We start from the raw sequence: 21728 nt of genomic DNA, 5'->3' as shown, positions 1-21728 counted from the left end.
GTATGGCGATTCCTCAAGGATCTAGAACTAGAAATACCATATGACCCAGCCATCCCATTACTGGGTATATACCCAAAGGATTATAAATCATGCTGCTATAAAGACACATGCACACGTATGTTTATTGCGGCACTATTCACAATAGCAAAGACTTGGAATCAACCCAAATGTCCATCAGTGACAGACTGGATTAAGAAAATGTGGCACATATACACCATGGAATACTATGCAGCCATCAAAAAGGATGAGTTTGTGTCCTTTGTAGGGACATGGATGCAGCTGGAAACCATCATTCTCAGCAAACTATCGCAAGAACAGAAAACCAAACACCGCATGTTCTCACTCATAGGTGGGAACTGAACAATGAGATCACTTGGACTCGGGAAGGGGAACATCACACACCGGGGCCTATCATGGGGAGGTGGGAGTGGGGAGGGATTGCATTGGGAGTTATACCTGATGTAAATGACGAGTTGATGGGTGCAGCACAGCAACATGGCACAAGTATACATATGTAACAAACCTGCACGTTATGCACGTGTACCCTAGAACTTAAAGTATAATAATAAAAAATAATTTTAAAAATAAATAAAAATAAAAAAAAGAAAATCAGATGGAAATTAAGATCCACAAAAAAAAGAATACATAATTTGTGTAAAAATCTGTTTTTTCTTCAATATGCAATAATTTTCTATTTTTAATTTTTCTAATGGTAAAAAAAAACAATGGTTATTATGGAAAATATTCAAAGTACAGGCAGACACATACAGAATCAGAAACAAAATTACTCACTGTTCAGTCATTTCTAGACCACCCCGATAGCATTCTAGTGTATGGAGTCGTCTTGCCTTCTCTAGTGCCCCCAAAGGCTTGTCTGTACCCTTCAAGTACAGATAAGTTCAGTGGCTTTGCCTGTTTACTGCAGTTACTGCTTTCATGTACTCAAGGACTTATCATTAGACAATGAGGTCTTTCTTTCTTACAGCTTTGTCTGTGTGTTTGTCTTCTGTTTTATAATGAAAATCAAGCGAGATTTTTAGTTTTCTGATATTTCAAGGTTTTGTAAGCCCACTCAGAGGCTTGGCCTATATTATTGATTTGATTAAGATTTATAGAGATCTGATGGTTTTTGTTAATTAATGAGGTAGACTGTTTTTTCCTGTAGCTAAACTGTCCTAAGTCAGTTTGTCAGATTTTAAGTCATTCTTTCTACAAGAATATTAAAATTAGGTAATCCTGAGAACTGCTTAGGTTTATTCAAATGTAATTTATATTAGAATCATAGAATCTCAGATACTTAAGGTTCCTTCCACAGCACCCATGCAGTTAGAAAACAGCTTAAGAGTGCTGAATGCTTTAAAGCCCTTTCACCCAGCTGTAGGTCCTTAGGATTATTTTTTAACTTTTATGGCAGCTTTGTATATGAATTTTGTGCTGGGCTGGTCTGAGATGGCTGATAGAGTAGTCTTGCTAATATGGGGACACATTGGGAAGTTGTTACTGTTAAAAATTTGATGCCCTGGTTTAAATAGGATATGTGGGGAGATCAACTTTATTTAAATGCATCTGGGTTGGCTGGTCTCATTATCATTTCGAGTCTCTACATTTCATGTAGAGAAATGTGTTCTACATTTTTGTGTTTGGACATTTCCCCTCACCTACCTTAAATGTTTCTGTTCTCCCTTAGGATGTGGTCTACCAATTGATATTGTGACAGAAAATAGGGAAAATGGTGACACTTCTGTGGACTGCATGAATGAGGATATTAACATCTCAGGCTTAAGATTTGTTCAGCATGGTGTTGTAGAAGGAATCTTAAGTAAGTGTCTGACTGTTTGGTGTATTTACTCATTCTAGGCTTTGAAGAAAAACTTTACTTTCTATGGAAGAGAGAATTTAATGAAATGCCACTGTTAAGTACAGGAATACCTTGTTTTATTGTGCTTCGCAGATACTGAATGTTTTATACATTGAAGGTTTGTGGTAACCCTGCTTGGAGCAAGTCTACTTGGCCTCATTTTTCCAATAACTGGTGCTCACTTTATGCCTTTGTGTGACATTTTGGTAATTCTCACAATATTTCAAACATTTTTATTTTATATTTGTTATGCTGATCTGTGACCAGTGGTCTTTGATATTACTACTGTAATTGTTTTGGGTGACATGAACTGCATCACCATAGAAAATGGTGAACTTAGTAAGTGTTATGTGTGTTCTGACTGTTCCTACAATCAGCCATGCTCCCTTCTCTCTCCCTCTTCTTGGACTTCTCTATTCTGAGACAAAGCAATATTGAAAGGAGACCAATTAATAACCCTACAATGGCATCTATGTGTTCAAGTGAAAGGAAGTGTTGCCCGTCCCTCACATTAAACAAAGTCTAGAAATGATTAAGCCTAGTGAGAAAGGCAAGTCAAAAGCCAAACACATGAATAAGAAAGCAAAACAGCGTTATTACTAATATGGAGAAAGTTTTAGTGGTCAGGATAGAAGATTAAAGCAGCTACAACATTCCCTTAAGCATAAGCCTACACAGCAAGGTCCTAACTCTTTTTAATTCTATGAAGGCTGAGAGAGGCAAGGGAGCTACAGAAGAAAAAGTTGGCTAGCAGAGGTTGGTTATTGAGGTTTAAGGAAAGAAGCCATCTCTGTAACGTGAAAGTGCAAGGTGAAGCAGCAGTTTCTATTGTAGAAGCTGTGGCGAGCTATCCAGAAGAGCTAGCTGAAATCACTGATGAAGGTGGCTACACAAGCAGATTTTCACTGTAGATGAAATGACCTTCTATTGGAAGAAGATGCATCTAGGACTTTCATAACTAGAGAAAAGTCATTAGTTGGCTTCAGAGCTTCAAAAGACTGGCCAACTCTTTTACGGGTGACTTTAAGTTGAATCAGTGCTCATTTACAATTCTGAAAATCTTAGGGCCCTTAAGAATTATGCTGTATCTATTCTGCCTGTGCTCTAGAAATGGAACAACAGAGCCTGGGTGGTAGCACATCTGTTATTTGCATTGTTTGCTGAATATTTCAAGCCCACTGTTGAGATGTACTGCTCAGAAAAAAAAAAAAAAAAAAAAAATCCTTCCAAAATATTGTTGCTTACTGAACAATGTACCTGGCCACCTGAGAGCTCTGACAGAAATGTGCCAGGAGATTAATGTTCTTTTTGTGCTAACACAGCATCCATTTTGCAGCCCATGGATCAAGGAGTAATTTTGACTTTCAAGTCATAATATTTAAGAAATAGACTTCATAAACTATAGCTTCAATTGATAGTGATTTCTCTGATGGATCTGGGTAGAGTCAATTGAAAACCTTCTGGGAAGGATTCACCATTTAGATGTCACTAAGAGCATCCAAGACTCATGAGAGGAGGTCAGAATGTCAACATTAACATGAGTTTGGGAGAAGTTAATTCCAACACTCCCACACTCTTTCAGGGTCAAGATGTCAGTGGAGGAAGTAACTGCAGATGTAGTAGAAATAGTGAGAGAACCAGAATTAGAAGTGGAGCCTGGAGATGGGACTGAGTTGCTATAATCTTGTGACAAAACTTGAACAGGTGAGGAGTTGCTTTTTATGGATGAGCAAAGAAGATGATTTCTTGAGATGGAATCTACTCCTGGTAAAGAGACTGAATATTGTTGAAATGACAATATGCCTATATGTGGAAGGCTGATTATTTATTTGTGTACACAGCATGACAACTTAGGAATCTTACCCTGAAGTGAAAAATAGTTCAGCCTATTCTTGAAAATGTGTTAGTTTAATATTAATTTCTTCTCGGTGCAGTCATCTTTTTCTTTTAATACTTTCCAATGTGGTGGTCTGTGTTCATTGTTTTCAATTTATCACTAGACTGAAACTAGCTGTCTTCACATTGCAGTAGTATTTGTTTCCTAGGATCTGTGTCTTCTTTCTTGAATAAGATACTTTTTTCCCAGGATATGGGGCAAAGTTGCTCTCTGATATTCTTTTGTGGTAATGAAAAGTGCTTTTGCATTTCTGAGGTCAAGTCATTCTTTTTTAAGAATGTTGCTTTTAGATTTTAGAAAATAACTCAAAATAGTCATGTTTTGTATTTTATGAATTTCTAATTCAAGTTTAAATGGAAGCTTTTAAATATTTAGACTATATCTAATGTCAGCTCCAGGCTGTCCCTGATACTGGAAAAGGTACATTACTTCTTAAAGCAGTCAGCTGTATGTTTTCATCACAAGCACTCACCGTAGTGAGACTCCATCAGAAAACTGTGCTGCCGTGTGAAGTAGCATGAGGCACAGCACGCATATCAATAGAATTTTTAATGAAGAACTTGGATTTACACGGTGACAAGATATGATGAGCTTTTTGTGGGAAATAGTTTAAGTTGTAAATAAATATATAAAATGTGAGACCAAGATGTAAGTGCATACTCCTATTCTCTTTCTTCAAAGAAGTTCAGACATTTATATCTACTAAGTCATGCAAGCTCAATTGTACAAGGTTCTTATGTAGCATTTTCAGAACATAGTAAGAAAAATAAATCTCACAATTTATGGTAATTTTCAGAGAATTTTAGACCTTAAAATTATAACTTTGTAAACAATTCTGTAACAGTTAAAGCTCAGTTGCTTTTATTTAATTACTTTTTATTTTGAGGTAATTATAGATTGACTACTGTTGTAAGAGATAACACAGAGAGATCCCGTATGTACGCTCTTTACCAGTTTTGCCCAGTGGTGACACCTTATGAAACCACAGTATCGTAGCACAGCCAGAGTGCTGACATTCAGTTAGGCTGAGGAGCACATCCATCACCACAGGGATTCCTCCAGTTGCCCTTTTATAGCCACATTCACTTACTTCCCTCTCCCACCAGTCTCTTCCTTAACTGTTGGCAAACCTTAATCTGTTTTCCATTTCTATTATTTCATCATTTCAAAAAAGTTTTAAAAATGAAATCACATTCCTTTTGGGATATGACCTTGTGGGACTGGCATTTTTCACTTAGCATAATTCTCTGGAGCCTCATCCCGCTTGCTGTATGTACCAGTAATTTGTTCCTTTTTATTGTTGGGTAGTAGTCCAATGTGTGGTGGTTCTACAGTTTGTTTATTTACTCATTGGAGGACAGCTAGATTATTTTCAGTTTTTGCCTATTGTCACTAAAGCTGCTATAAGCATTTGTGTACAGATTTTGATGAGACTATACTTTTTATTTCTTAGGGGTAAATGCCCAGGAATACAATTGTAGGTCCTATGGCAGTTACATGTTTAGTTTTTTAAGGAAACTGCCAGACTGTTCTCCAGAGTGGTTGTACCATTTTCAATTCCCACTAGCAATGTTTGAGTGATCCAGTTTCTTCATATCCTGAAAGCATTTGATGTTTTCACTATTTTTTGTTTTAGCCATTCTGATAGGTGTGTAGTACTGTCTAACTGTGGTTTTAATTATTTCCGTAGTGGTTAACGATGTTGAACATTTGTTCATAGGCTTTTTGCTATTCTTCTATCCTCTTTAGTGAGATGTCTATTTGACTTTTGCCTATTTTCTAATTGGATTGTTTGTCCTTTTTTACTGTAGTTTTGAGAGTTATATATATATTCTAGAATACTAGTCCTTTGTCAAGTGTGTGTTTTGCGGATACTTTCTGCTGCGTTGTAGCTAGTCTTTTTATCTTCTTTATATGAGCTTTTACAGAGTAAAGTTTTTATTTTGTCCAATTTATCAATTTTTCCTTTTATGGATTGAGCTTTTCAGTGTTAAGTTTAAGAACTCTTTGCCTAGCTGTAGATTTCAAAATATTTTCCCCTATTTTTTTCTGAAATTTTTATGGTTTTACATTCTATATAAAGTTGTGATCCAGTTCTTAGTAATTTTGCTGTAAGATGGGAGGTTTAGGTCAAGGTTCATTTTTTTTGCCTGTGGGTGTCCAGTTGCTCCTTTACCATTTCTTGAAAAGACTGTCCTTCCTCCAATAAATTGGTTTTACGTTTTTTAAAAATATTGTTTGGGCATATTTGTATAGGTCTATTTCTGTGTTCTCTATTCTGTTTCACTGATCCACTGATCCTATTTCTTCACTAATACCTGTAGCTGGATTTACATCTTGAAATCAAATAGAGTGATTTCTCCCGCTTGGTCTCTATGAAAATTGTTTTAGCTACCCAAGTTCTTTGCCTTTCAATATAAATTTTAGAATAATTTTGTATACACAAGAAATCATACTGAAATTTTGATAGGAATTTTAATAAACTTGTATATAAATTTGGGGAGAATTGACATCTTTATTATGTTGAGTCTTCCAGTCTGTGAACATATTTCTCTGTTTATTTATATATTTGATTTCCTTCATCAACGTTATGTAGTCTTCAGCATACAATTGTTGTTTGTGTTTTTTTTTTTTTTCCAACTTTCATTTTAGATTCATGAGGGACATGCGCAGGTCATTACATGAGTAAATTGTATGTCACTGGGGTTTGATGTGCAAATGATTTAGCCACTCAAGTAGTGAGCACAGTACCCAATAGGTAGGTTTTTTGACCTTTATCCACCTACCACTCTCCCTGCTAAAGTAGGTTCTGTTGTCTGTTGTTCCCATCTTTGTGTCCATGTGTCCTGAGTTTTTAGCTCCCATTTATAAGTGAGAACATGCAGTATTTGGCTTTCTGTTCCAGTGTTAATTTGCTTAGAATAATGACCTCCATTTGCATCCATGTTGCTTCAAGGGATATGATTTTTTTATGTCTGTGTAGTATTCCACGGTATATATTTACCACATTTTCTTTATCCAGTCCACCGTTGATGGGCATCTAAGTTGTTCCCATGTCTTTGCTATTGTGACTAGTGCTGCAATGAACATACGAGTTTGTGTGTCTTTTTGGTAGAATGATTTATATTCCTTTGGGTATATATCCAGTAATAGGATTGTTAGGTCAAATGGTAGTTGTGTTTTAAGGTCACTGAAAAATCTTGAAACTGCTTTCCATAGTGACTGAATTAATTTACAGTACCACCAGGAGTGTTTAAGCATGCCTTTTTCTGTAACTTCACCAACATCTGCTATTTTTTGACTTTAATTACGACCATTCTGACTGGTGTGAGATGGTATCTCATTGTGGCTTTTATTTGCATTTCTCTGATTACTGATATTGAATATTTTTTCATATGCTTGTTGGCCATGTGTATATCTTCTTTTTAGAAGTGTCTATTTATGTCCTTTACCCATTTTTACATGGGTTTGTTTGGTTTTTGCCTTTTTTTTTTCTTATAGATTCTAGCCATTAAGACTTTGTCAGATGCATAGCTTACAAATATTTACTCTCATTCTGTAGGTAGTTTGCTGATACCCTGCAGTAGCTCTTTAGTTTTTCTTCTAAGGTTTTTATACTTTTAGATCTTACTTTTAAGTCTTTAATCCATTTTCAGTTGGTTTTTTAATACGGTGAAAGGAAAAGGTTCAGTTTCAATCTTCTGCATATGGCTAGCCAGTTATCCCAGCAAAATTTATTGAATAGGGAGTTTTTCTCCATTGCTTGTTACTATTAGATTGTCATACTATATTTTTAAGTTCAATGTTCATATGTTTATTGCTAGTATATAGAAATATAATTGATTTCTGTATGTTCATTTTGTATTTTGTGACTTTGCTGAATGTTACCTATTAGTTATAGAAGTGTTTTTGTAGATTCCTTGGGATTTTCTATGTAGACAATCATGTTATCTGTAAGTATCAAAAGTTGTTTTTTCTTGTTTTTGTTTTGTTTTCGGATTAGTATGCTTTTTTTTTTTTTTTTTTTTTAAATTTCTTGCCTTATTACACTGGCTAGAACTTCCAGCACTATTTTGAATAAGAGTAGATAGCTTAACTTTATTTTTCATGTTATGGGGAGTATATTCAATATTTCATCATTAAGAATGAGGTTAACTAGGTGTTTTATGGATATTCTTTATCAAGTTAAAGAAGTTCTCCTCTATTTCTCTTTTTCTGAGAACTTTTATCATAAATGAATGTTGACTTTCCTTAATGCTTTTTCTGCATTTCCTGAGATGATCACCTGATTTTTATTATTAGAAAAAAAAATAATGATGGGTCATACTGGTTGACTTTCAAATTTTGAACCACCCTTGCCTCAATGGCATTAATACCACTTTGCCATAGTGTATAATCTTTTTATATTTTGCTGACTTGTACTTGCTAGTGTTTTATGAGGAAATTTTGCATCTATATTCATAAAGAATATTGGTCTGTAGTTTTGTTTTTTTGAACTCCTGTCTTTGGTTTGGGTATCACTAATACTAGCTTCATAAAATGAACTCTGAAGCATTTTTTTTCTCTTATTTTCTAGAAGAAATTTTGTAGAATTACTGTTAATTCTTCAAATGTTTAATAGATTTCTCCAATGAAACCATCTGGGCCAGGAAATTTATCTTTTGGAATTTTTAAAATTATGAATTCAATTTTCTTAATAGGTAAAGAACTATTCAAATGACCTATTTTATATAGAGTAAATTTTGGTAGTTTTTGTTTTAGCAGTATTGAACCGTTTCTTCTAAGTTGTCAAATTTACATATATCGAAATTTTTTATAGTCTTTTCTTTTTCTTTTGATGTTGGCAGGGTCTGTAGTGATAATCTCTGTTTTGTAATCTATATTGGTAGCTCGTTTGTTCTCTCTCTTTTAAGAACCAACTCTGTTTCATTGATTTTTAGAAATTGTTCTGTTTTCAATTTCATTGGTTTTTGCTGTTTTTATTATGTCATTCCCTCTGCCTGTTTTGGGTTTGTTTTGCTTTTGATTAATGTGCACACTTAATGTTAACAAACTTCCCTCTCAGCATTACTTTAGCTGTGTTCCACAAATTTTTATATTTTGTATTTTCATTATTTGACCCATGCAGAATTTAGAAGTGTTAGTTTCTAAGTATTGGGAGTATTACTGTTATCTTTTAGTTGATCCCTAGTTTGATTCCATGGTTGTCAGAAAACACAGTGTATGACTTCAGCTCTTTGAAATTTGTTGAGGTTTGTTTCATGACCCAAGATGTGGTCTATCTTGTTAAGTGTAAAGTGACCCTATGAAAAGAATATGTATTCTGCTGTTGTTGGGTATTTCATTCTATAAATATCAACTAGATCAAATTGGTTGGTGGTATTATTGAGTTTTTCTGTATTCTTTCTGATTTTCAGTTTTTGAGATAGGGTTGCTAGCATCTCTAAGCACAAGTATGGATATGTTTGGCTTTTCAGTTCTGTTAGTTTTTGCTTCACGTATCTTGCAGTTCTGTTATTTGTTGTATGCCCATTTAGGATTGCTATGCTGTCATTTTGGTGAAACATATTTCTGATTATATAATGTTATTATCTGTCTCTGGTAATTTTCTTTGCTCCAAAGTCTATCTTATCTGACATTAATATAACCACACTTGCCTTCCCTTGATTAATGTTTGCATGATACATCTTTTTCCACCATTTTACTTTCAACTTGCCTATATTATTTTGTTTAAATTTGGTTGTTGACAGCCTATAGTTGAGTCATGTTTTTAATCCACTCCGTGAATCTGTGTCTTTTAATGTCTTTATATTTAGACCATTTACATTTAATTATTGATGTTTAGTCATTAATCTATTTGTTGTTTTCTGTTTGTTCTGCTTTTTATTTCTTGATTTGCATTTTTCTGCCATCCTGGGGATTACCTGAGCAGTTTTCATAGTTTCATTTGTTTTTGAGTATATCTTTTTGTATAGCTATTTTTTTTAGTGATTGCTTCAGGTAATATATCTACATAGCCTCACAGTTTACTGGTGTCTTCATTCACCAGTTCAAGTGAAGTAGAGAAACTCTGCTTTTCTTTACATCTCTTGTGGAGCACCCGATTCTGTCGCTGATCGTGTCACCACTATGTAACCCGCATGAACCTAAGGGGACCAAACAAAGCTGGGCAAATGTGGGAATAAAAGACAAGAGACAAAAGAGTATATTTGGAAGAAGCGGTCAGGGGGCACCTTGCCTCTAGTGGACAAGAGCCCTGAGCTTTACACAGTCTTCCATATTTATTAGGCAAAGAGATAGTGAGAAGGGGCATGGAAGAAGGGATCAGCTGCTTGGTCCAGAGCAGGCTTGCAAGAATGCAGTTTTTGAACAATGGGCTGTAGATGTCACAGTAGATAACCTCAGCACCAGGGAGTGATTGCCTCCAGCAAACCTTCTGTCAGCAGGAGCAGTCGTGAGTTTGCCTACATCCTGCATTCATGAAAAACAGTTTGTTGTTTGATCATACAGCCTCCAGTGGAATGCTGAGTTGGTGACATCCCACCAGCCTTTGGCTCCCTGCAATTTCTTTTTATAATTGTCTTAAACATCTCCTTTATGTACATATAGAACCACATTAGACAGTAATAATATTTTCATTTCAAATTTCAAACATAATTTAAACTCGAGAGGAGAAGGAAAGCCTATTTACTGGTATTTTTGCTTACTTTTGCTTCTTTTTCCTTTCTGATGTTCCAAGATTCCCTCTTTTATTATTTCTCTTTTGTTCAGAGAACTTTCTTTACCCATTCTATTAGAGTAGATCTGCTGGTTGCTAATTATCTTAGTTTCTCTTCTTCTTAGAATGTTTTGATTTCTTTATCATTCCTGAGGAATATCTTTACTGGCTATAGGATTCTGGATTGACAGTTTTTTTCTTTCCACCCTTAAATAATAGTGGGCCTCTTTTGTCTGCCATCCATGGTTTCTGATGCTCTCAATCACAATTTCTCTCCAGTGGGTAAGGTGTAAATTTTTCACTGATGCTTTCAATACTTCCTTTTTGTTTTTGCCATTAGTTTTCAGTAATTTAATTATGATATATGTTTTCACGGATTTATTTGAGTTTATCCTGTGTGGAGTTTGCTCAGCTTCTTGACTCTATGGGCTTATTGTGTCTTACCAAATGTGGGAGCTTTTAGTCATTATTTTCTCAATTACCTTTTTGGCCTCACCTTCTTTCTCCTCTCCTTCTAGGTCTGTAATGACACAAATATTGGATCTTTTGTTATAGTCCAATTAGGTCCCTGAAGCTCTGTTTATGTTTATTTTTCAGTTTAATTTCTCTATATTGTTCAGATAGGGTAATTTTTATTATTCTATCTTTGTATGCACTGTTTCTTTCCTCTGTTCTTTTCATTCTGCTGTTGAACTTATCATTGAGCTATTTATTTCAATTATTCTTCAGTTCTAAAATTTTTATGTGTGTGTGTGTATATATTTATGTATGTATATACACACCATGAAACACTACTCAGAAAATAATGAACTATGAAAAATAAATAATGTCTTTTGCAGCAACTTAGATCAAGCTGGAGACCATTATTCTACAGGAAGTAACTCAGGAGTGGAAAATCAAATACTACATGTTGTCACTTACAAGTGGAAGCTAAGCTTTAGGTGTACAAAGGCTTATAGACTGGTATCACCAACATTGGAGGCTCAGAATAGATAAGGTTGGAAGGAGGGTGAAGGATGAAAAACTACCTATTGGGTACAATGTGTACTATTTGGGTGATGTATATTCTAAAATCCCAGACTCTCCATCACTATACAATTCATCCTGTAACCAAAAAGCACATGTACTCTGTATTAGGATGTTCTTGCACTGCTATAAAGAAATATGTGAGGCTGGGTAGTTTATAGGAAAAGGGGTTTAATTGGCTAATGGTTCTGCAGACTATATAGGAAGCATAGTGGCATCTGCTTCTAGGGAGGTCTCAGGAAGCTTACTATTATGGCAGAAGCCAGAGGGGGAGCTGGCACATTGCGGCTCCTGGCTGGACCAGGAGCAAGAGAGAGAGAGAGGGGCCGCAGGTATCATACACTTTTAAATGACCAGATCTCACAAGGTCTCACTTACTATCCTGAAGACAGCATCAGGCCATGAGAGATCTGCCCCCATGATCCAAAAACCTCCCACCAGGCCCCACCTTCAGCATTGGGGATTACAATTCAACATGAGATGTGGGCAGGGAAAAATGTATATCCAAACTATATCATTCTGCCCTGGACCCTCCCAAATCTCGTGTCTCTCTCACATTGCAAAATACAATCATGCCTTCCCAATAGTCACCCAAAGTCTTAACTTGTTCCAGCATTAACTCAAAGTTTAAGGTTCAAAATCTCATCTGAGTCTCATCTGAACAAGGCAAGTCCAGTCCACAAATGAGCCTGTAAAGTCAAAAGGAAGTTATGTACTTCCAAGATAGAATGGAGCTATAGTCATTGGGTAAACATTCCCATTCCACAAGGGAGGAACCAGCCAAAAGAAAGGGGTTACAGGCCCCATACAGGTTTAAAACCCAGCGGGGCAGTCATGAAATCTTAAAGCTCCAAAAAAATCTCCATTGACTCCATGTCCCACACCCAAGTTACACTGATGGAAGGGGTGAGCTCCTGAGGCCTTGGGCAGCTCTTCCCCTGTGCCTTTCAAGAGTTCAGCTCCTGCAGCTGCTCTCACTGGCTGTTGAGTGCCTGTGGCTTTTCCAGGCTCAGGGTGCAAGCTGATGGCGGATCTACCATTCTCAGATCTGGAGTTTGGCCACCTGCTTCTCACAGCTTCACTAGGCAGTGCTCCAGTGGGGACTCTAGAGGTTCCATCCCCACATTTCCTCTAGGCACTGCCTTAGTAGAGGTTCCCATGGGGGCTCTTCCCCTACAGCAGACTTCTATCTGGACACCCAGCAGGCTTTTCTGTACGTCCTCTGAAATCTATGTAGAGGGTACCAAGCCTCATGCACTCTTATGCTCTGTGCACTCACAGGCTTAACACCATGTGGAAGCTGCCAAAGGCTATGGTGGCTTACCCACTCTGGATTGGTGGCACGAGCAGTATCTGCGACTCTTTGAGCCACAGCTGGAGCCAGAGCAGCCAGAATGTGGGGAGCATTGTCCTGAGGTTGTGCAGGCTTTGGGAACCTTGCCCTGGCTACGCAAACAATTCTTCCCTCCTAGGCCTTTGGGCTTGTGATAGGAGGGGCTGGTGAGAAGAGCTCTGAAATGCCTTCAAGGCCTTTTCCCCACTGTCTTGGATATTAGCACTTGGATCCCTTTTAGTTAAGCAAATATCTAACAAGTAGTTGTTCCACAGCTTGCTTGAATTCTTCTCCCCTAGAAAGCTTTTTCTTTCTCTGCCACATGGCCAGGCTGCAAATTTTCTAAACTTTTATGCTCTGCTCCCTCTTTAAAGCTCCAGCTTAAAGTCATTCCTTTGCTCTTGCATCTGGGCGTAGATTGTTAGAAGCAGCAGCCAGGCCACTTTTTGAGTGCTTTGTGGCTTAGAAATTTCTTCTGTCAGATACTCTAAGTCATTGCTCTGTAGTGCAAACTTCCACAGATCCCTAGGGCATGAATAGAATGCAGCCAAGCTCTTTGCCAAGGTGTAACACACGTGACCTTTGCTCCAGTTTCTTGTAAGTTTCTCATGTCCATCTGAGGCTGGGCTTCATTGTCCGTATCACTATCAGCATTTTGGTCATAACCATTTAACCAGTCTGTAAGAAATTCCAAACTTTTCTCCTCTTCTTGTCTTTCTTGGAGCCCTCCACACTTTTTCTAACCTCTGCCTGTTACCCAGTTCCAAAGCTGCCTCCAAATTTTCAGGTGTTTTTAAAGCAATGCCCCACTCCTCAGTACCAGTTTTCTGTATTAGGCTGTTCTTGCATTGCTATAATGAAATGCCTGATACTGGGTAATTTAAAAAGAAAAGAGGTTTAATTGGCTCATGGTTCTGCAGGCTTTAGAGGAAGCATGATGTTGGCATTTGCTTAGCTTCTAGGGAGGCCTCAGGGAGCTTACAATCATGGTGGAAGGCAAAGAGGGAGCAGGTACCTCACATGGCAAAAGCAGGAGCAAGTGAAAGGGGGTGGGAGGGGGCACACACTTAAATGACCATATCTCACAAGAACTCACTTATTGAAATGACAGAACCAAGCCAAGAGAGATTTGCCCCCATGACCCAAACACCTCCCACCAAACCCTACCCTCAGCATTGGAGATTAGAGTTCCATATGAGATTTGGGTGGGGACAAATATCCAAACTATATTACAGTCCTAAAGCTATTGAAATAAAAAATAAAAATAAAATTTTAATTGGATGCTTTCTATGTTCTATTTCTTTGCTGAGACTCATTTTTCATTTGTTTGAAGTATGTTTGTAATTGCTCGTTGAAGCATTTTTATCCTGGCTGCTTTCAAATTATTGTCAGCTAATTCTGTCATCTCTGACATCTTGGTTTTGGCATCAGTTGATTGTCTTATTCAATTTGACACCTTCTTGGTTCTTGGTATGACAAGTAATTTTCATTTGAATCCTGGACATTTTTTGTATTACATTATGAAAGTCTGGATCTTCTCTAACTTCTCTGACATTCCTGCAGGAAGATAAAAGATGGGGGTAGGTGGCCATCAACTTGTTAAGGTAGAAGTCATAGTTTCCCCTTGGCCTCTGTTGATACTCAAGCTGGGTGGAGGAGCTCCTTGTTACTGCTGGGTAAGGGTGGTAATTCTAGCTTCCCATTTGGTCTCTGCTGATACTGTGGTATACGGGGCTGGTCTTCTTACCATTGGCTAATTGTGAAAGTTGTAATCGCCACTAGGCTTGCTCTGACACCACCCCAGTGAGGAGGGGGCAAGCATCTTGTTGCTGCTAGGTGGGGGTACAAGCCCAGGCTCCTCAGTCGTCACTGATACTGCTGCAGAGAGGGCCTTGTAACCAGTTAGTGAGGATGAAAGTCCTGGCTCCCTGTTTTGCTTTCACTGATTCCACCCCAGTGGGAGTGTTGGGATACCTGGTTATAGCCTTCAGAGGGCGAAAGTCCAGGTTCTTCTCGACCTTGGCTGGCATGATGGGAATGGGGTTGCTCTTTTATTTTGTGCTGTTTGGCTGGAATGGAGGTATTATTATCTGTTTTCAGTCTTTCTAGGTTGCCTAGTTGTTTGACTAGACAAAGCAGTACACTTGAATTAGTTGTTAATTTTAACCTGTGTAGCAGTGAAGGCCATTACTTAATTCATAGAAGCAATTTTTAAGTTGGATTGGGGTATCTTATAATTGGCATTTTTTTTAATGTAGGGCCTTGTTTCTAGTCTCAAATTATACTTTACTAAACTCAAATACTGTTCTTCACTAATTGAGTATATGAGAGAATGGTCATTTTGAATAAGTGCATCTTTCAACAAAATTGTTAAAGAATTTCTACTTTTGGCAGAATCTGAAAACTGATTTGTCTAAAATGAAAGACAGTGGAACAGGAATTGAATGTTGACACTCAGTCTGTGTGTTGGGGTGGGATGGGGTGGTTTGAAAATGATGCATGCTAATGACTTGCTAATCTGGAACAAATGAAGTGTTGGTTTAAAATATCTAATAAAGCTTATCTGTAAAACACTTTATCTTTGTGCTTTGCATTTGCACTGTGTAAACGGCTAAAAAGTGATTGTAATAAAACTCTTCCTGCGTTTTTGGAACTGATTGTTATTATCTCAAATTGTAACTTGCAGGGTGCTGGCGTAGAAATATACGGGAGTAAGTGAGGGTTCCCTGAGTGAGAATGGACCTGCTGTTGCAAGGAAGGGCTCCTCATTAAGCTGAACATCAGCTGAGACACTTGCTTTCTAAAGGTTGGAATGATTTCACCTAAGAAATTATGCTTTATTACATTCCCATGTTGGGTCCTATTGTTTTCTGATTTTGAAAGGCCTAAATAGTATATAAATTCTAATAATATCAGTAGCTAATGATTGAAAGTCTTTTGCAAGAATGCTTTGTTGCCTATAGATCTGCAGAAATGACAGAGGAATGCTGTATCACACTGTGCTACAGCATGTCAATCAGCATAGTTTTTCTGCTTTATTTTTAAAATAGTGTGAAAAAAGCCAAGATTTTTTAAGCAGGCAGTGTTGAAAAGACAGTTCCTTGAAACATTTGTTTCAGTGTCACAGGTCTTCTTAGATGAGCATTATGACATTCCCAAAATATCCGTGGTGAGTAATATCATAAAATGAAGGTTATGGTGTTTTCTTGGTGACAGCTACAATTTTCTCTAACCTGCAAGAAAATGCCCAAGATGAAACTGAAGGTATGCAATATTTAGGAATTTTAGATAGAAAAATCAGACCTAATTTACTTGTTTTTAGCATTAAAATCTGATTAAGGATCTGAGTCTTCCTGCTTTTTTCTTTTTTCTTTTTTTTTTAAGATTGCCAGAATATATTTGGGCATGGAGAAAGAGAAGTTTGGTAAAGCTATAATATTATAGAATCTGAGGGAGAAAGGAACTTTCAAAAGTCAGCTAGTTCAACTGTTCATTCAAAACTTTGACATTGTGGTTTCTGTGGTCCTGCAGTTCCCTTCTTACCGTGGTTGGCTTTCTATAAACAGATAGAATGAGGATGGGTGTGTGATAGCAGTGGTGGCTCTGGCTGGCTTCTGTTGAGGTTGGAGGTGGGGAAATCCATGTGCCAGGTTGAGGGCTGTGTTTACTGGAGTGGATAGTGGAGTTTGCCTCCATTTTTTATTGGTAGAAGGAAGTGCCTCCCTGTCATCTGCCTCTCTTGGCAGCAAAGGTGAGCTAACTCACTGGATATTTGTGAACTTCAAAGCGATGACATAGATCTCAGTCTACTAAATCTCAGTCATAGAGAAGAATTAAGCATTGACTGAGTTAAGGAAAGTTTAAAGCAGTTTCAAGAGTACTCCTTGTCATCCTTCAGGGTCCACTCCTGAAGAACTAGTTCTTTATTTCTTCACAGGTCTGAAGGGTGAAGTCAAGGTGTCAGCTGGACAGTGCTCTGATTTGAAAGCTCAGTTGGGGCTGGACGCAATGGCTCAGGCCTGTAATCCCAGCACTTTGGGAGGCCAAGGTGGGCAGATCACCTGAGGTCAGGAGTTCGAGACCAGCCTGACCAACATGGAGAAACCCCGTCTCTACTAAAAATACAAAATTAGCCAGGTTTGGTGGTGCACGCCTGTGATCCCAACTGCTCGTGAGGCTGAGACAAGAGAATCGCTTGAACCCGGGAGGCAGAGGTTGCAGTGAGCCGAGATTGCGCCATTGCACTCCAGCCTAGGCAACAAGAATGAAACTCCATCTCAAAAAAACAAAAAAAGCTCAGTTGGAAGAACCTACTTCCGAACACATTCATGTTATTCATCAACAGAATTCATTTCTGTAGGTTGTAGGACTGAGGTCTCTGTTTTCTTGTTGGCTATTGGCTGGGGCTTGCACTTAGCTTCTAGAGGCTGCTCTCAGATTCTTGCCCCATGGTCCCCTCTATCTCGGCAAAAGAGAACCTCCCTCAAGGCAAACCTTTCATGCTTTGAATCTCTCTGACTTCCTCTTTTCCAACCAGCTGGAGAAAACTGATCAGGAACCTTAGTTACATTGCAAATTGCAGTGCAAAGTCCTTTTGCCATTTTATCGTCATGAAAATAATGCCAGGGGGCTGGGATCATGGGGCTCATCTAGAGTTTGCTTCAAGATTGGGAATTCAAGGAAAATAGCACTGTCTTACCTATCTGCATCCTAGTTCCTAACACAATGCTTAACAGATAGTAAATATCCAATAAATATCTGTTGAGTGGAGAAGATTCTAGGATGAAAAGGGTAGACAAATTGTTCAAAATTTGTGATCCTGTATGAAGATCAGGAAACCACATAAAAGAGCAAGACAATCGCTCATTGAGATTCTTATGGCAAGGAATTTGTAAACTCCAGTTAGATGACAGGAGGAATGCTTGGCAGAAAAAACTTGAAAGCTCTAACAAACTGTGTAGAAATAGTCATGTTTTAGTTGGGCTAGCTTGTATACTGAACTTTGTCATAGTTTGTTTCTCCAGAAAATAAAGCACTTAAAATTCAGACGAGTAGAAAGGCAGATGTAGCTGAAAGAGTAGATCCAGAGGAGCTGATGTAATGTGCACCTGCTGAAATGGAACTTTATGCAAGATCTGACCTTTCTGAGCAAGTTGAGGGAAATTGTAAATGAACTGGTTCCTGCCTTTACACAAAAAGGCCAGATAAAGAAGAAAAGGTTAAGTGAACTGGGGATCATGCAAGCTGATGACAACCTAATGCCACAAGTGATGTTTGTTGGAATTATGGGGATCCAGTTCAAGTGGAATGAGAAAGAGTGTTTTGGCACATTTCTGATCACAATGACATTAGATAGCAAGATAGTATATTTTGTACATGCTGCCCGAAGAATCACTGTTGCCGTTGTAGTTTGCTTTATGTCTGTATTTTATATTTGATTATTCTGCTGGGCTTGAGTATAGATTTATTTCTGTTAGCAGATGTTGCACATCAAACACTCCTTCTTTATAAGAAAGATTGTAAAAACATATAACAGAAAATATTTGGAGATTTCTTATCTGAAAGCCTCACTTTCTTAAACATATAGTTCTCTTGTAATAAGCCCATTTGTAACTGTCTAGTGTAATTATACTTTAATCGGGCGCTTCAAAGAGGAGGAAGAAAGGAAGAGAATGTGAGTCGAGTGCATAAAATGCAATAGGTGTCACATGTACAGCCTTCTTCTCAGAGTGTCTTCTTATCCCAATTACAGTGAGTCCAATTTCCACCCTAGATTTGCATAATAGTTGTCCTAAAATAAAAGCTTTTATGATTGGGAAGTTATCTGCCTAATCAGACTTATTATTGGGAATCTGAATGGGATGCATTTTCATGTTGAACTGTGTAATCATCAAAACAGCAATAGGTAGCACAGCAGGTCTGAAAAAGAGATGAAATGTGTTGTTCAGAGCCACCATGTACATAGAGCATTTTTACTATTGCTGAATGAGAATGATTAAAAAGAAGGTATTTTTCCTTCATTGTAACAGTATTCTGATCATATTTCTTTCACAGTCAAAATGATTACCTATACAACCTATATCGGTTGTGTGTTTTTGGTATCATATTGTTGAGACACAGCTTTTAATAATATATATTTAAAAAGTGTATATGACATTAATATGCGTCATGATTAAGATTATAGTGATGAAATAATAAAATCAAATATTGTTATTTTTTCAAACCCATTATGGACCATAGTGCCAGTGTAGCCTATGTGATTATCTTAAGAACCCACCGTATTTTATCTTTTTGGTGTTTCAGAAAGAGTATTACTGTTTTTTTTCCCTAAGTGTGGTTATGTTTGTTTCTTAAATTTGAAAAAAAAAAAAAAACTCTTATTTTTAAGATGCTACTAAATGTAGAAAGATATATGTTAGATTTATTGTTTGATCACTGAAATTTTTTTTATTTCTTTTTAAAAATCCTGTTGCAAAGAGTTTTAAAATGTAATGCTGATTAATTCTACTTCAACTTCAGCCAAATATTGATTAAAAACCATTTATTCTTTTTTCTTTTTCCCTCTAGATATGATGCTTTAAGATAAAGCCATTTATTCATCTTAAAAAAAAAACATGTTGGTTTTTCAATTGAATTTTCACTTTATCTTGGAGTTTAGATTTTGTATATTCTTTTGTAACTTTCTAGAGTGTCAAGACAATATACAGATAGGTCAGTGAAGTTAATACCATCCTTGTTCCTGATAGTTTTTCAGAGTTTATTTTGATTTCAGTTTAAATCTAAGCTAATATTAATTTTTATTCATGTGATTAGTTATTAGTGAATAGGCCTTATGTGGTCTTGTTTATGTTACGAGAGTAGATTTTTTCTCAGTCATGGAGAGTCATACATCTCAGATGGCATAGTGTAGGGAGTATTGAGAGCACCCTGGAGTGGTATGGATTTTTGGCATTTTAGATGAAAATGCTGATGTGGAAAAATGATAGTCTTCTGTGTTGATTGAGCTACCCTGTGTTCTTTCTGGTCTTCCCTTAGTGTAACCTGAATATGGCAGGTAGCAAAATTCTGTACCTTAATTGACTACATTTGAGCTTCACAAGTATCACCTTTCCTAGGTTTCTTGTTCTGTCATTGCACCATAGATGTAAACATGAATGTATTTTTAAAAACTGCCTAGAGATCATTTGACCTCAAGTATATCCCCCTTTCCTGGAGTTGTAGAAGGATGATGAAATATTTATTTTCTGGATTTGGCTTTCCAGATGGAGATGAAGAAAGTTGTATATCAAACACTGATGACCTCATGGGAGCAATACTACTTTTGTTTCTTTATAATTCAGTTTGCTGCTGCTATTTCTTCTCCTTTCTAGGAAAAAAATTCCATGGGCTTCTTTGGAAATTAAGATAAATTTGATGACTGGGCTTTGATGCAAATTTTATGCATCAAGTTTTATTTTATAGTGTGATTTTTAAAAGTGTGTATAAATAATATTTTTCAAGGTCTTTTATGTGTTAGTGTTAAAGTGAACGTTCTCCTCTTTTGCCAGCTCTCACTATTAACAGAAAAATATATATCTTAAAAACAACAAACCAGGCATAATATAATAATGCTCTGAAAATTGCTATTGCTGTTTTCCCTTAACACCTTGTGGAAAATTATGTCTGTACATGCAAATCCACCTCATCCCTGTGTATTTGTGTTCTACTCCATTGCCAGAGTTCTTTCAGTTGTAAGTGACAGAAACTCAGCTCCAGCAGGCCTTATACGGGTCGATCCTGGATCTAGGAAGTCTGAGGACAAGAGCTGATTTTAGGCATGGTTGGTGGATCCATCTTTTTAGTTCTGCCTTTTCTGGTGGGGCTGTCACTCTCGGGTTGGCTTTGTTCGATGCGGTGCCAAAGATGGCCTCAGCAGCCCCAGTTTTTATGGACTTGGAGAGAGAGACTTCTTTCTTCTAGCATCTGCTTGACTCTGGCCGTATTTTCTGCTTGTGTTTTGACCACTCACTATACAACCAGAGAAATGGAGTCATCTGTTCCTATTAAATCACGTTTCTATCCTGATAGAGAGCGGGTAGAGCCGCGTGAATGATGCCTTCCAGGTGATGGAAGGGCAGTTTCTAGGGGAAAGGGGCAGGCTCTGTTGCTAGAAGAAGGTGGAAAGACTGCTTTGCAGGCAAAAACATCAATGTCTGCTGTGGATGGATGAGTCATTACTTAACCTATTCCCCAGTATTGATGGGTATTCAAATTTCCAGTTTTTCATTATTACAAATAGATACATAGAAAGGATTCAAAATGCAACACTTTGTGTCTTCTCTAAGATATTCTATGTTTAGATTGTTGGATGAAGACTTTTTGGGTTGAGGGTTGTGGATTTAAAATTTTGATAGCTTTTGCCAGAATGTCCTGAACAACAGAGCACTGTTTTACACTCCTACCCACAGTATATGGGAGTGACAGTTTGACATGCTTTCATAACACTGAATATTAGCAATTTTAAAAACTGCTTCTCTGATGAATGAAAAAAAATTGTAATTTGTATTTGATTACTGTTATTTGATTTGATTATCTCATCATTTACTATATTTTCACAGGTTTATTTTTCTGAAAATTGCCAGTACATCTTTTGCCTGTTCTATTGGATTTGAGTTTTTAAATTGATTTATAGTTATTGTATACAGTGTGGCTTTTAATCATTTAGTATTTAAACAAATGCATCATATATATATAAGTATATATGTAGGTAACATACTCATATCTATAGAAATGTTTATACTTTCAAGTATGAAGTATTCTCTTGGGCTGCCTGAGCTTGTGAACTTGGTTTATGGTATTTTATTTAATTTTTACTTGTAGTCAGATCTACTCTTCTGGGTCTTGTGACTTGTTTATA

General features: G+C 37.1%; 2 long non-coding RNA genes across 3 annotated transcripts in view; one reads left to right on the top strand and one right to left on the bottom strand.

Annotated features, from left to right (window-relative positions):
* The window catches only part of LOC139355385 (uncharacterized), a 229030-nt gene that overhangs the window by 18471 nt on the left and 188831 nt on the right, over positions 1-21728 (top strand). The window contains exon 2 of the long non-coding RNA XR_011617787.1: positions 1688-1819. This is a non-coding gene — a long non-coding RNA (uncharacterized lncRNA). The remainder of the gene's footprint in view (positions 1-1687; positions 1820-21728) is intronic.
* The window catches only part of LOC105487649 (uncharacterized), a 50126-nt gene that overhangs the window by 7673 nt on the left and 20725 nt on the right, over positions 1-21728 (bottom strand). The window contains exon 3 of one of the 2 annotated variants that reach the window (XR_011617786.1): positions 15843-16065. The exons of the other annotated variant lie outside the window; for it this stretch is intronic. This is a non-coding gene — a long non-coding RNA (uncharacterized lncRNA). Of the gene's footprint in view, positions 1-15842; positions 16066-21728 lie in introns of those variants that run through there. 2 annotated transcript variants of the gene reach the window in all.

Source organism: Macaca nemestrina, chromosome 20 (genome assembly GCF_043159975.1).
Source record: "Macaca nemestrina isolate mMacNem1 chromosome 20, mMacNem.hap1, whole genome shotgun sequence".
In the NCBI taxonomy this organism is placed as follows: domain Eukaryota; kingdom Metazoa; phylum Chordata; class Mammalia; order Primates; family Cercopithecidae; genus Macaca; species Macaca nemestrina.
This window is presented reverse-complemented; position numbering and strand designations above follow the sequence as displayed.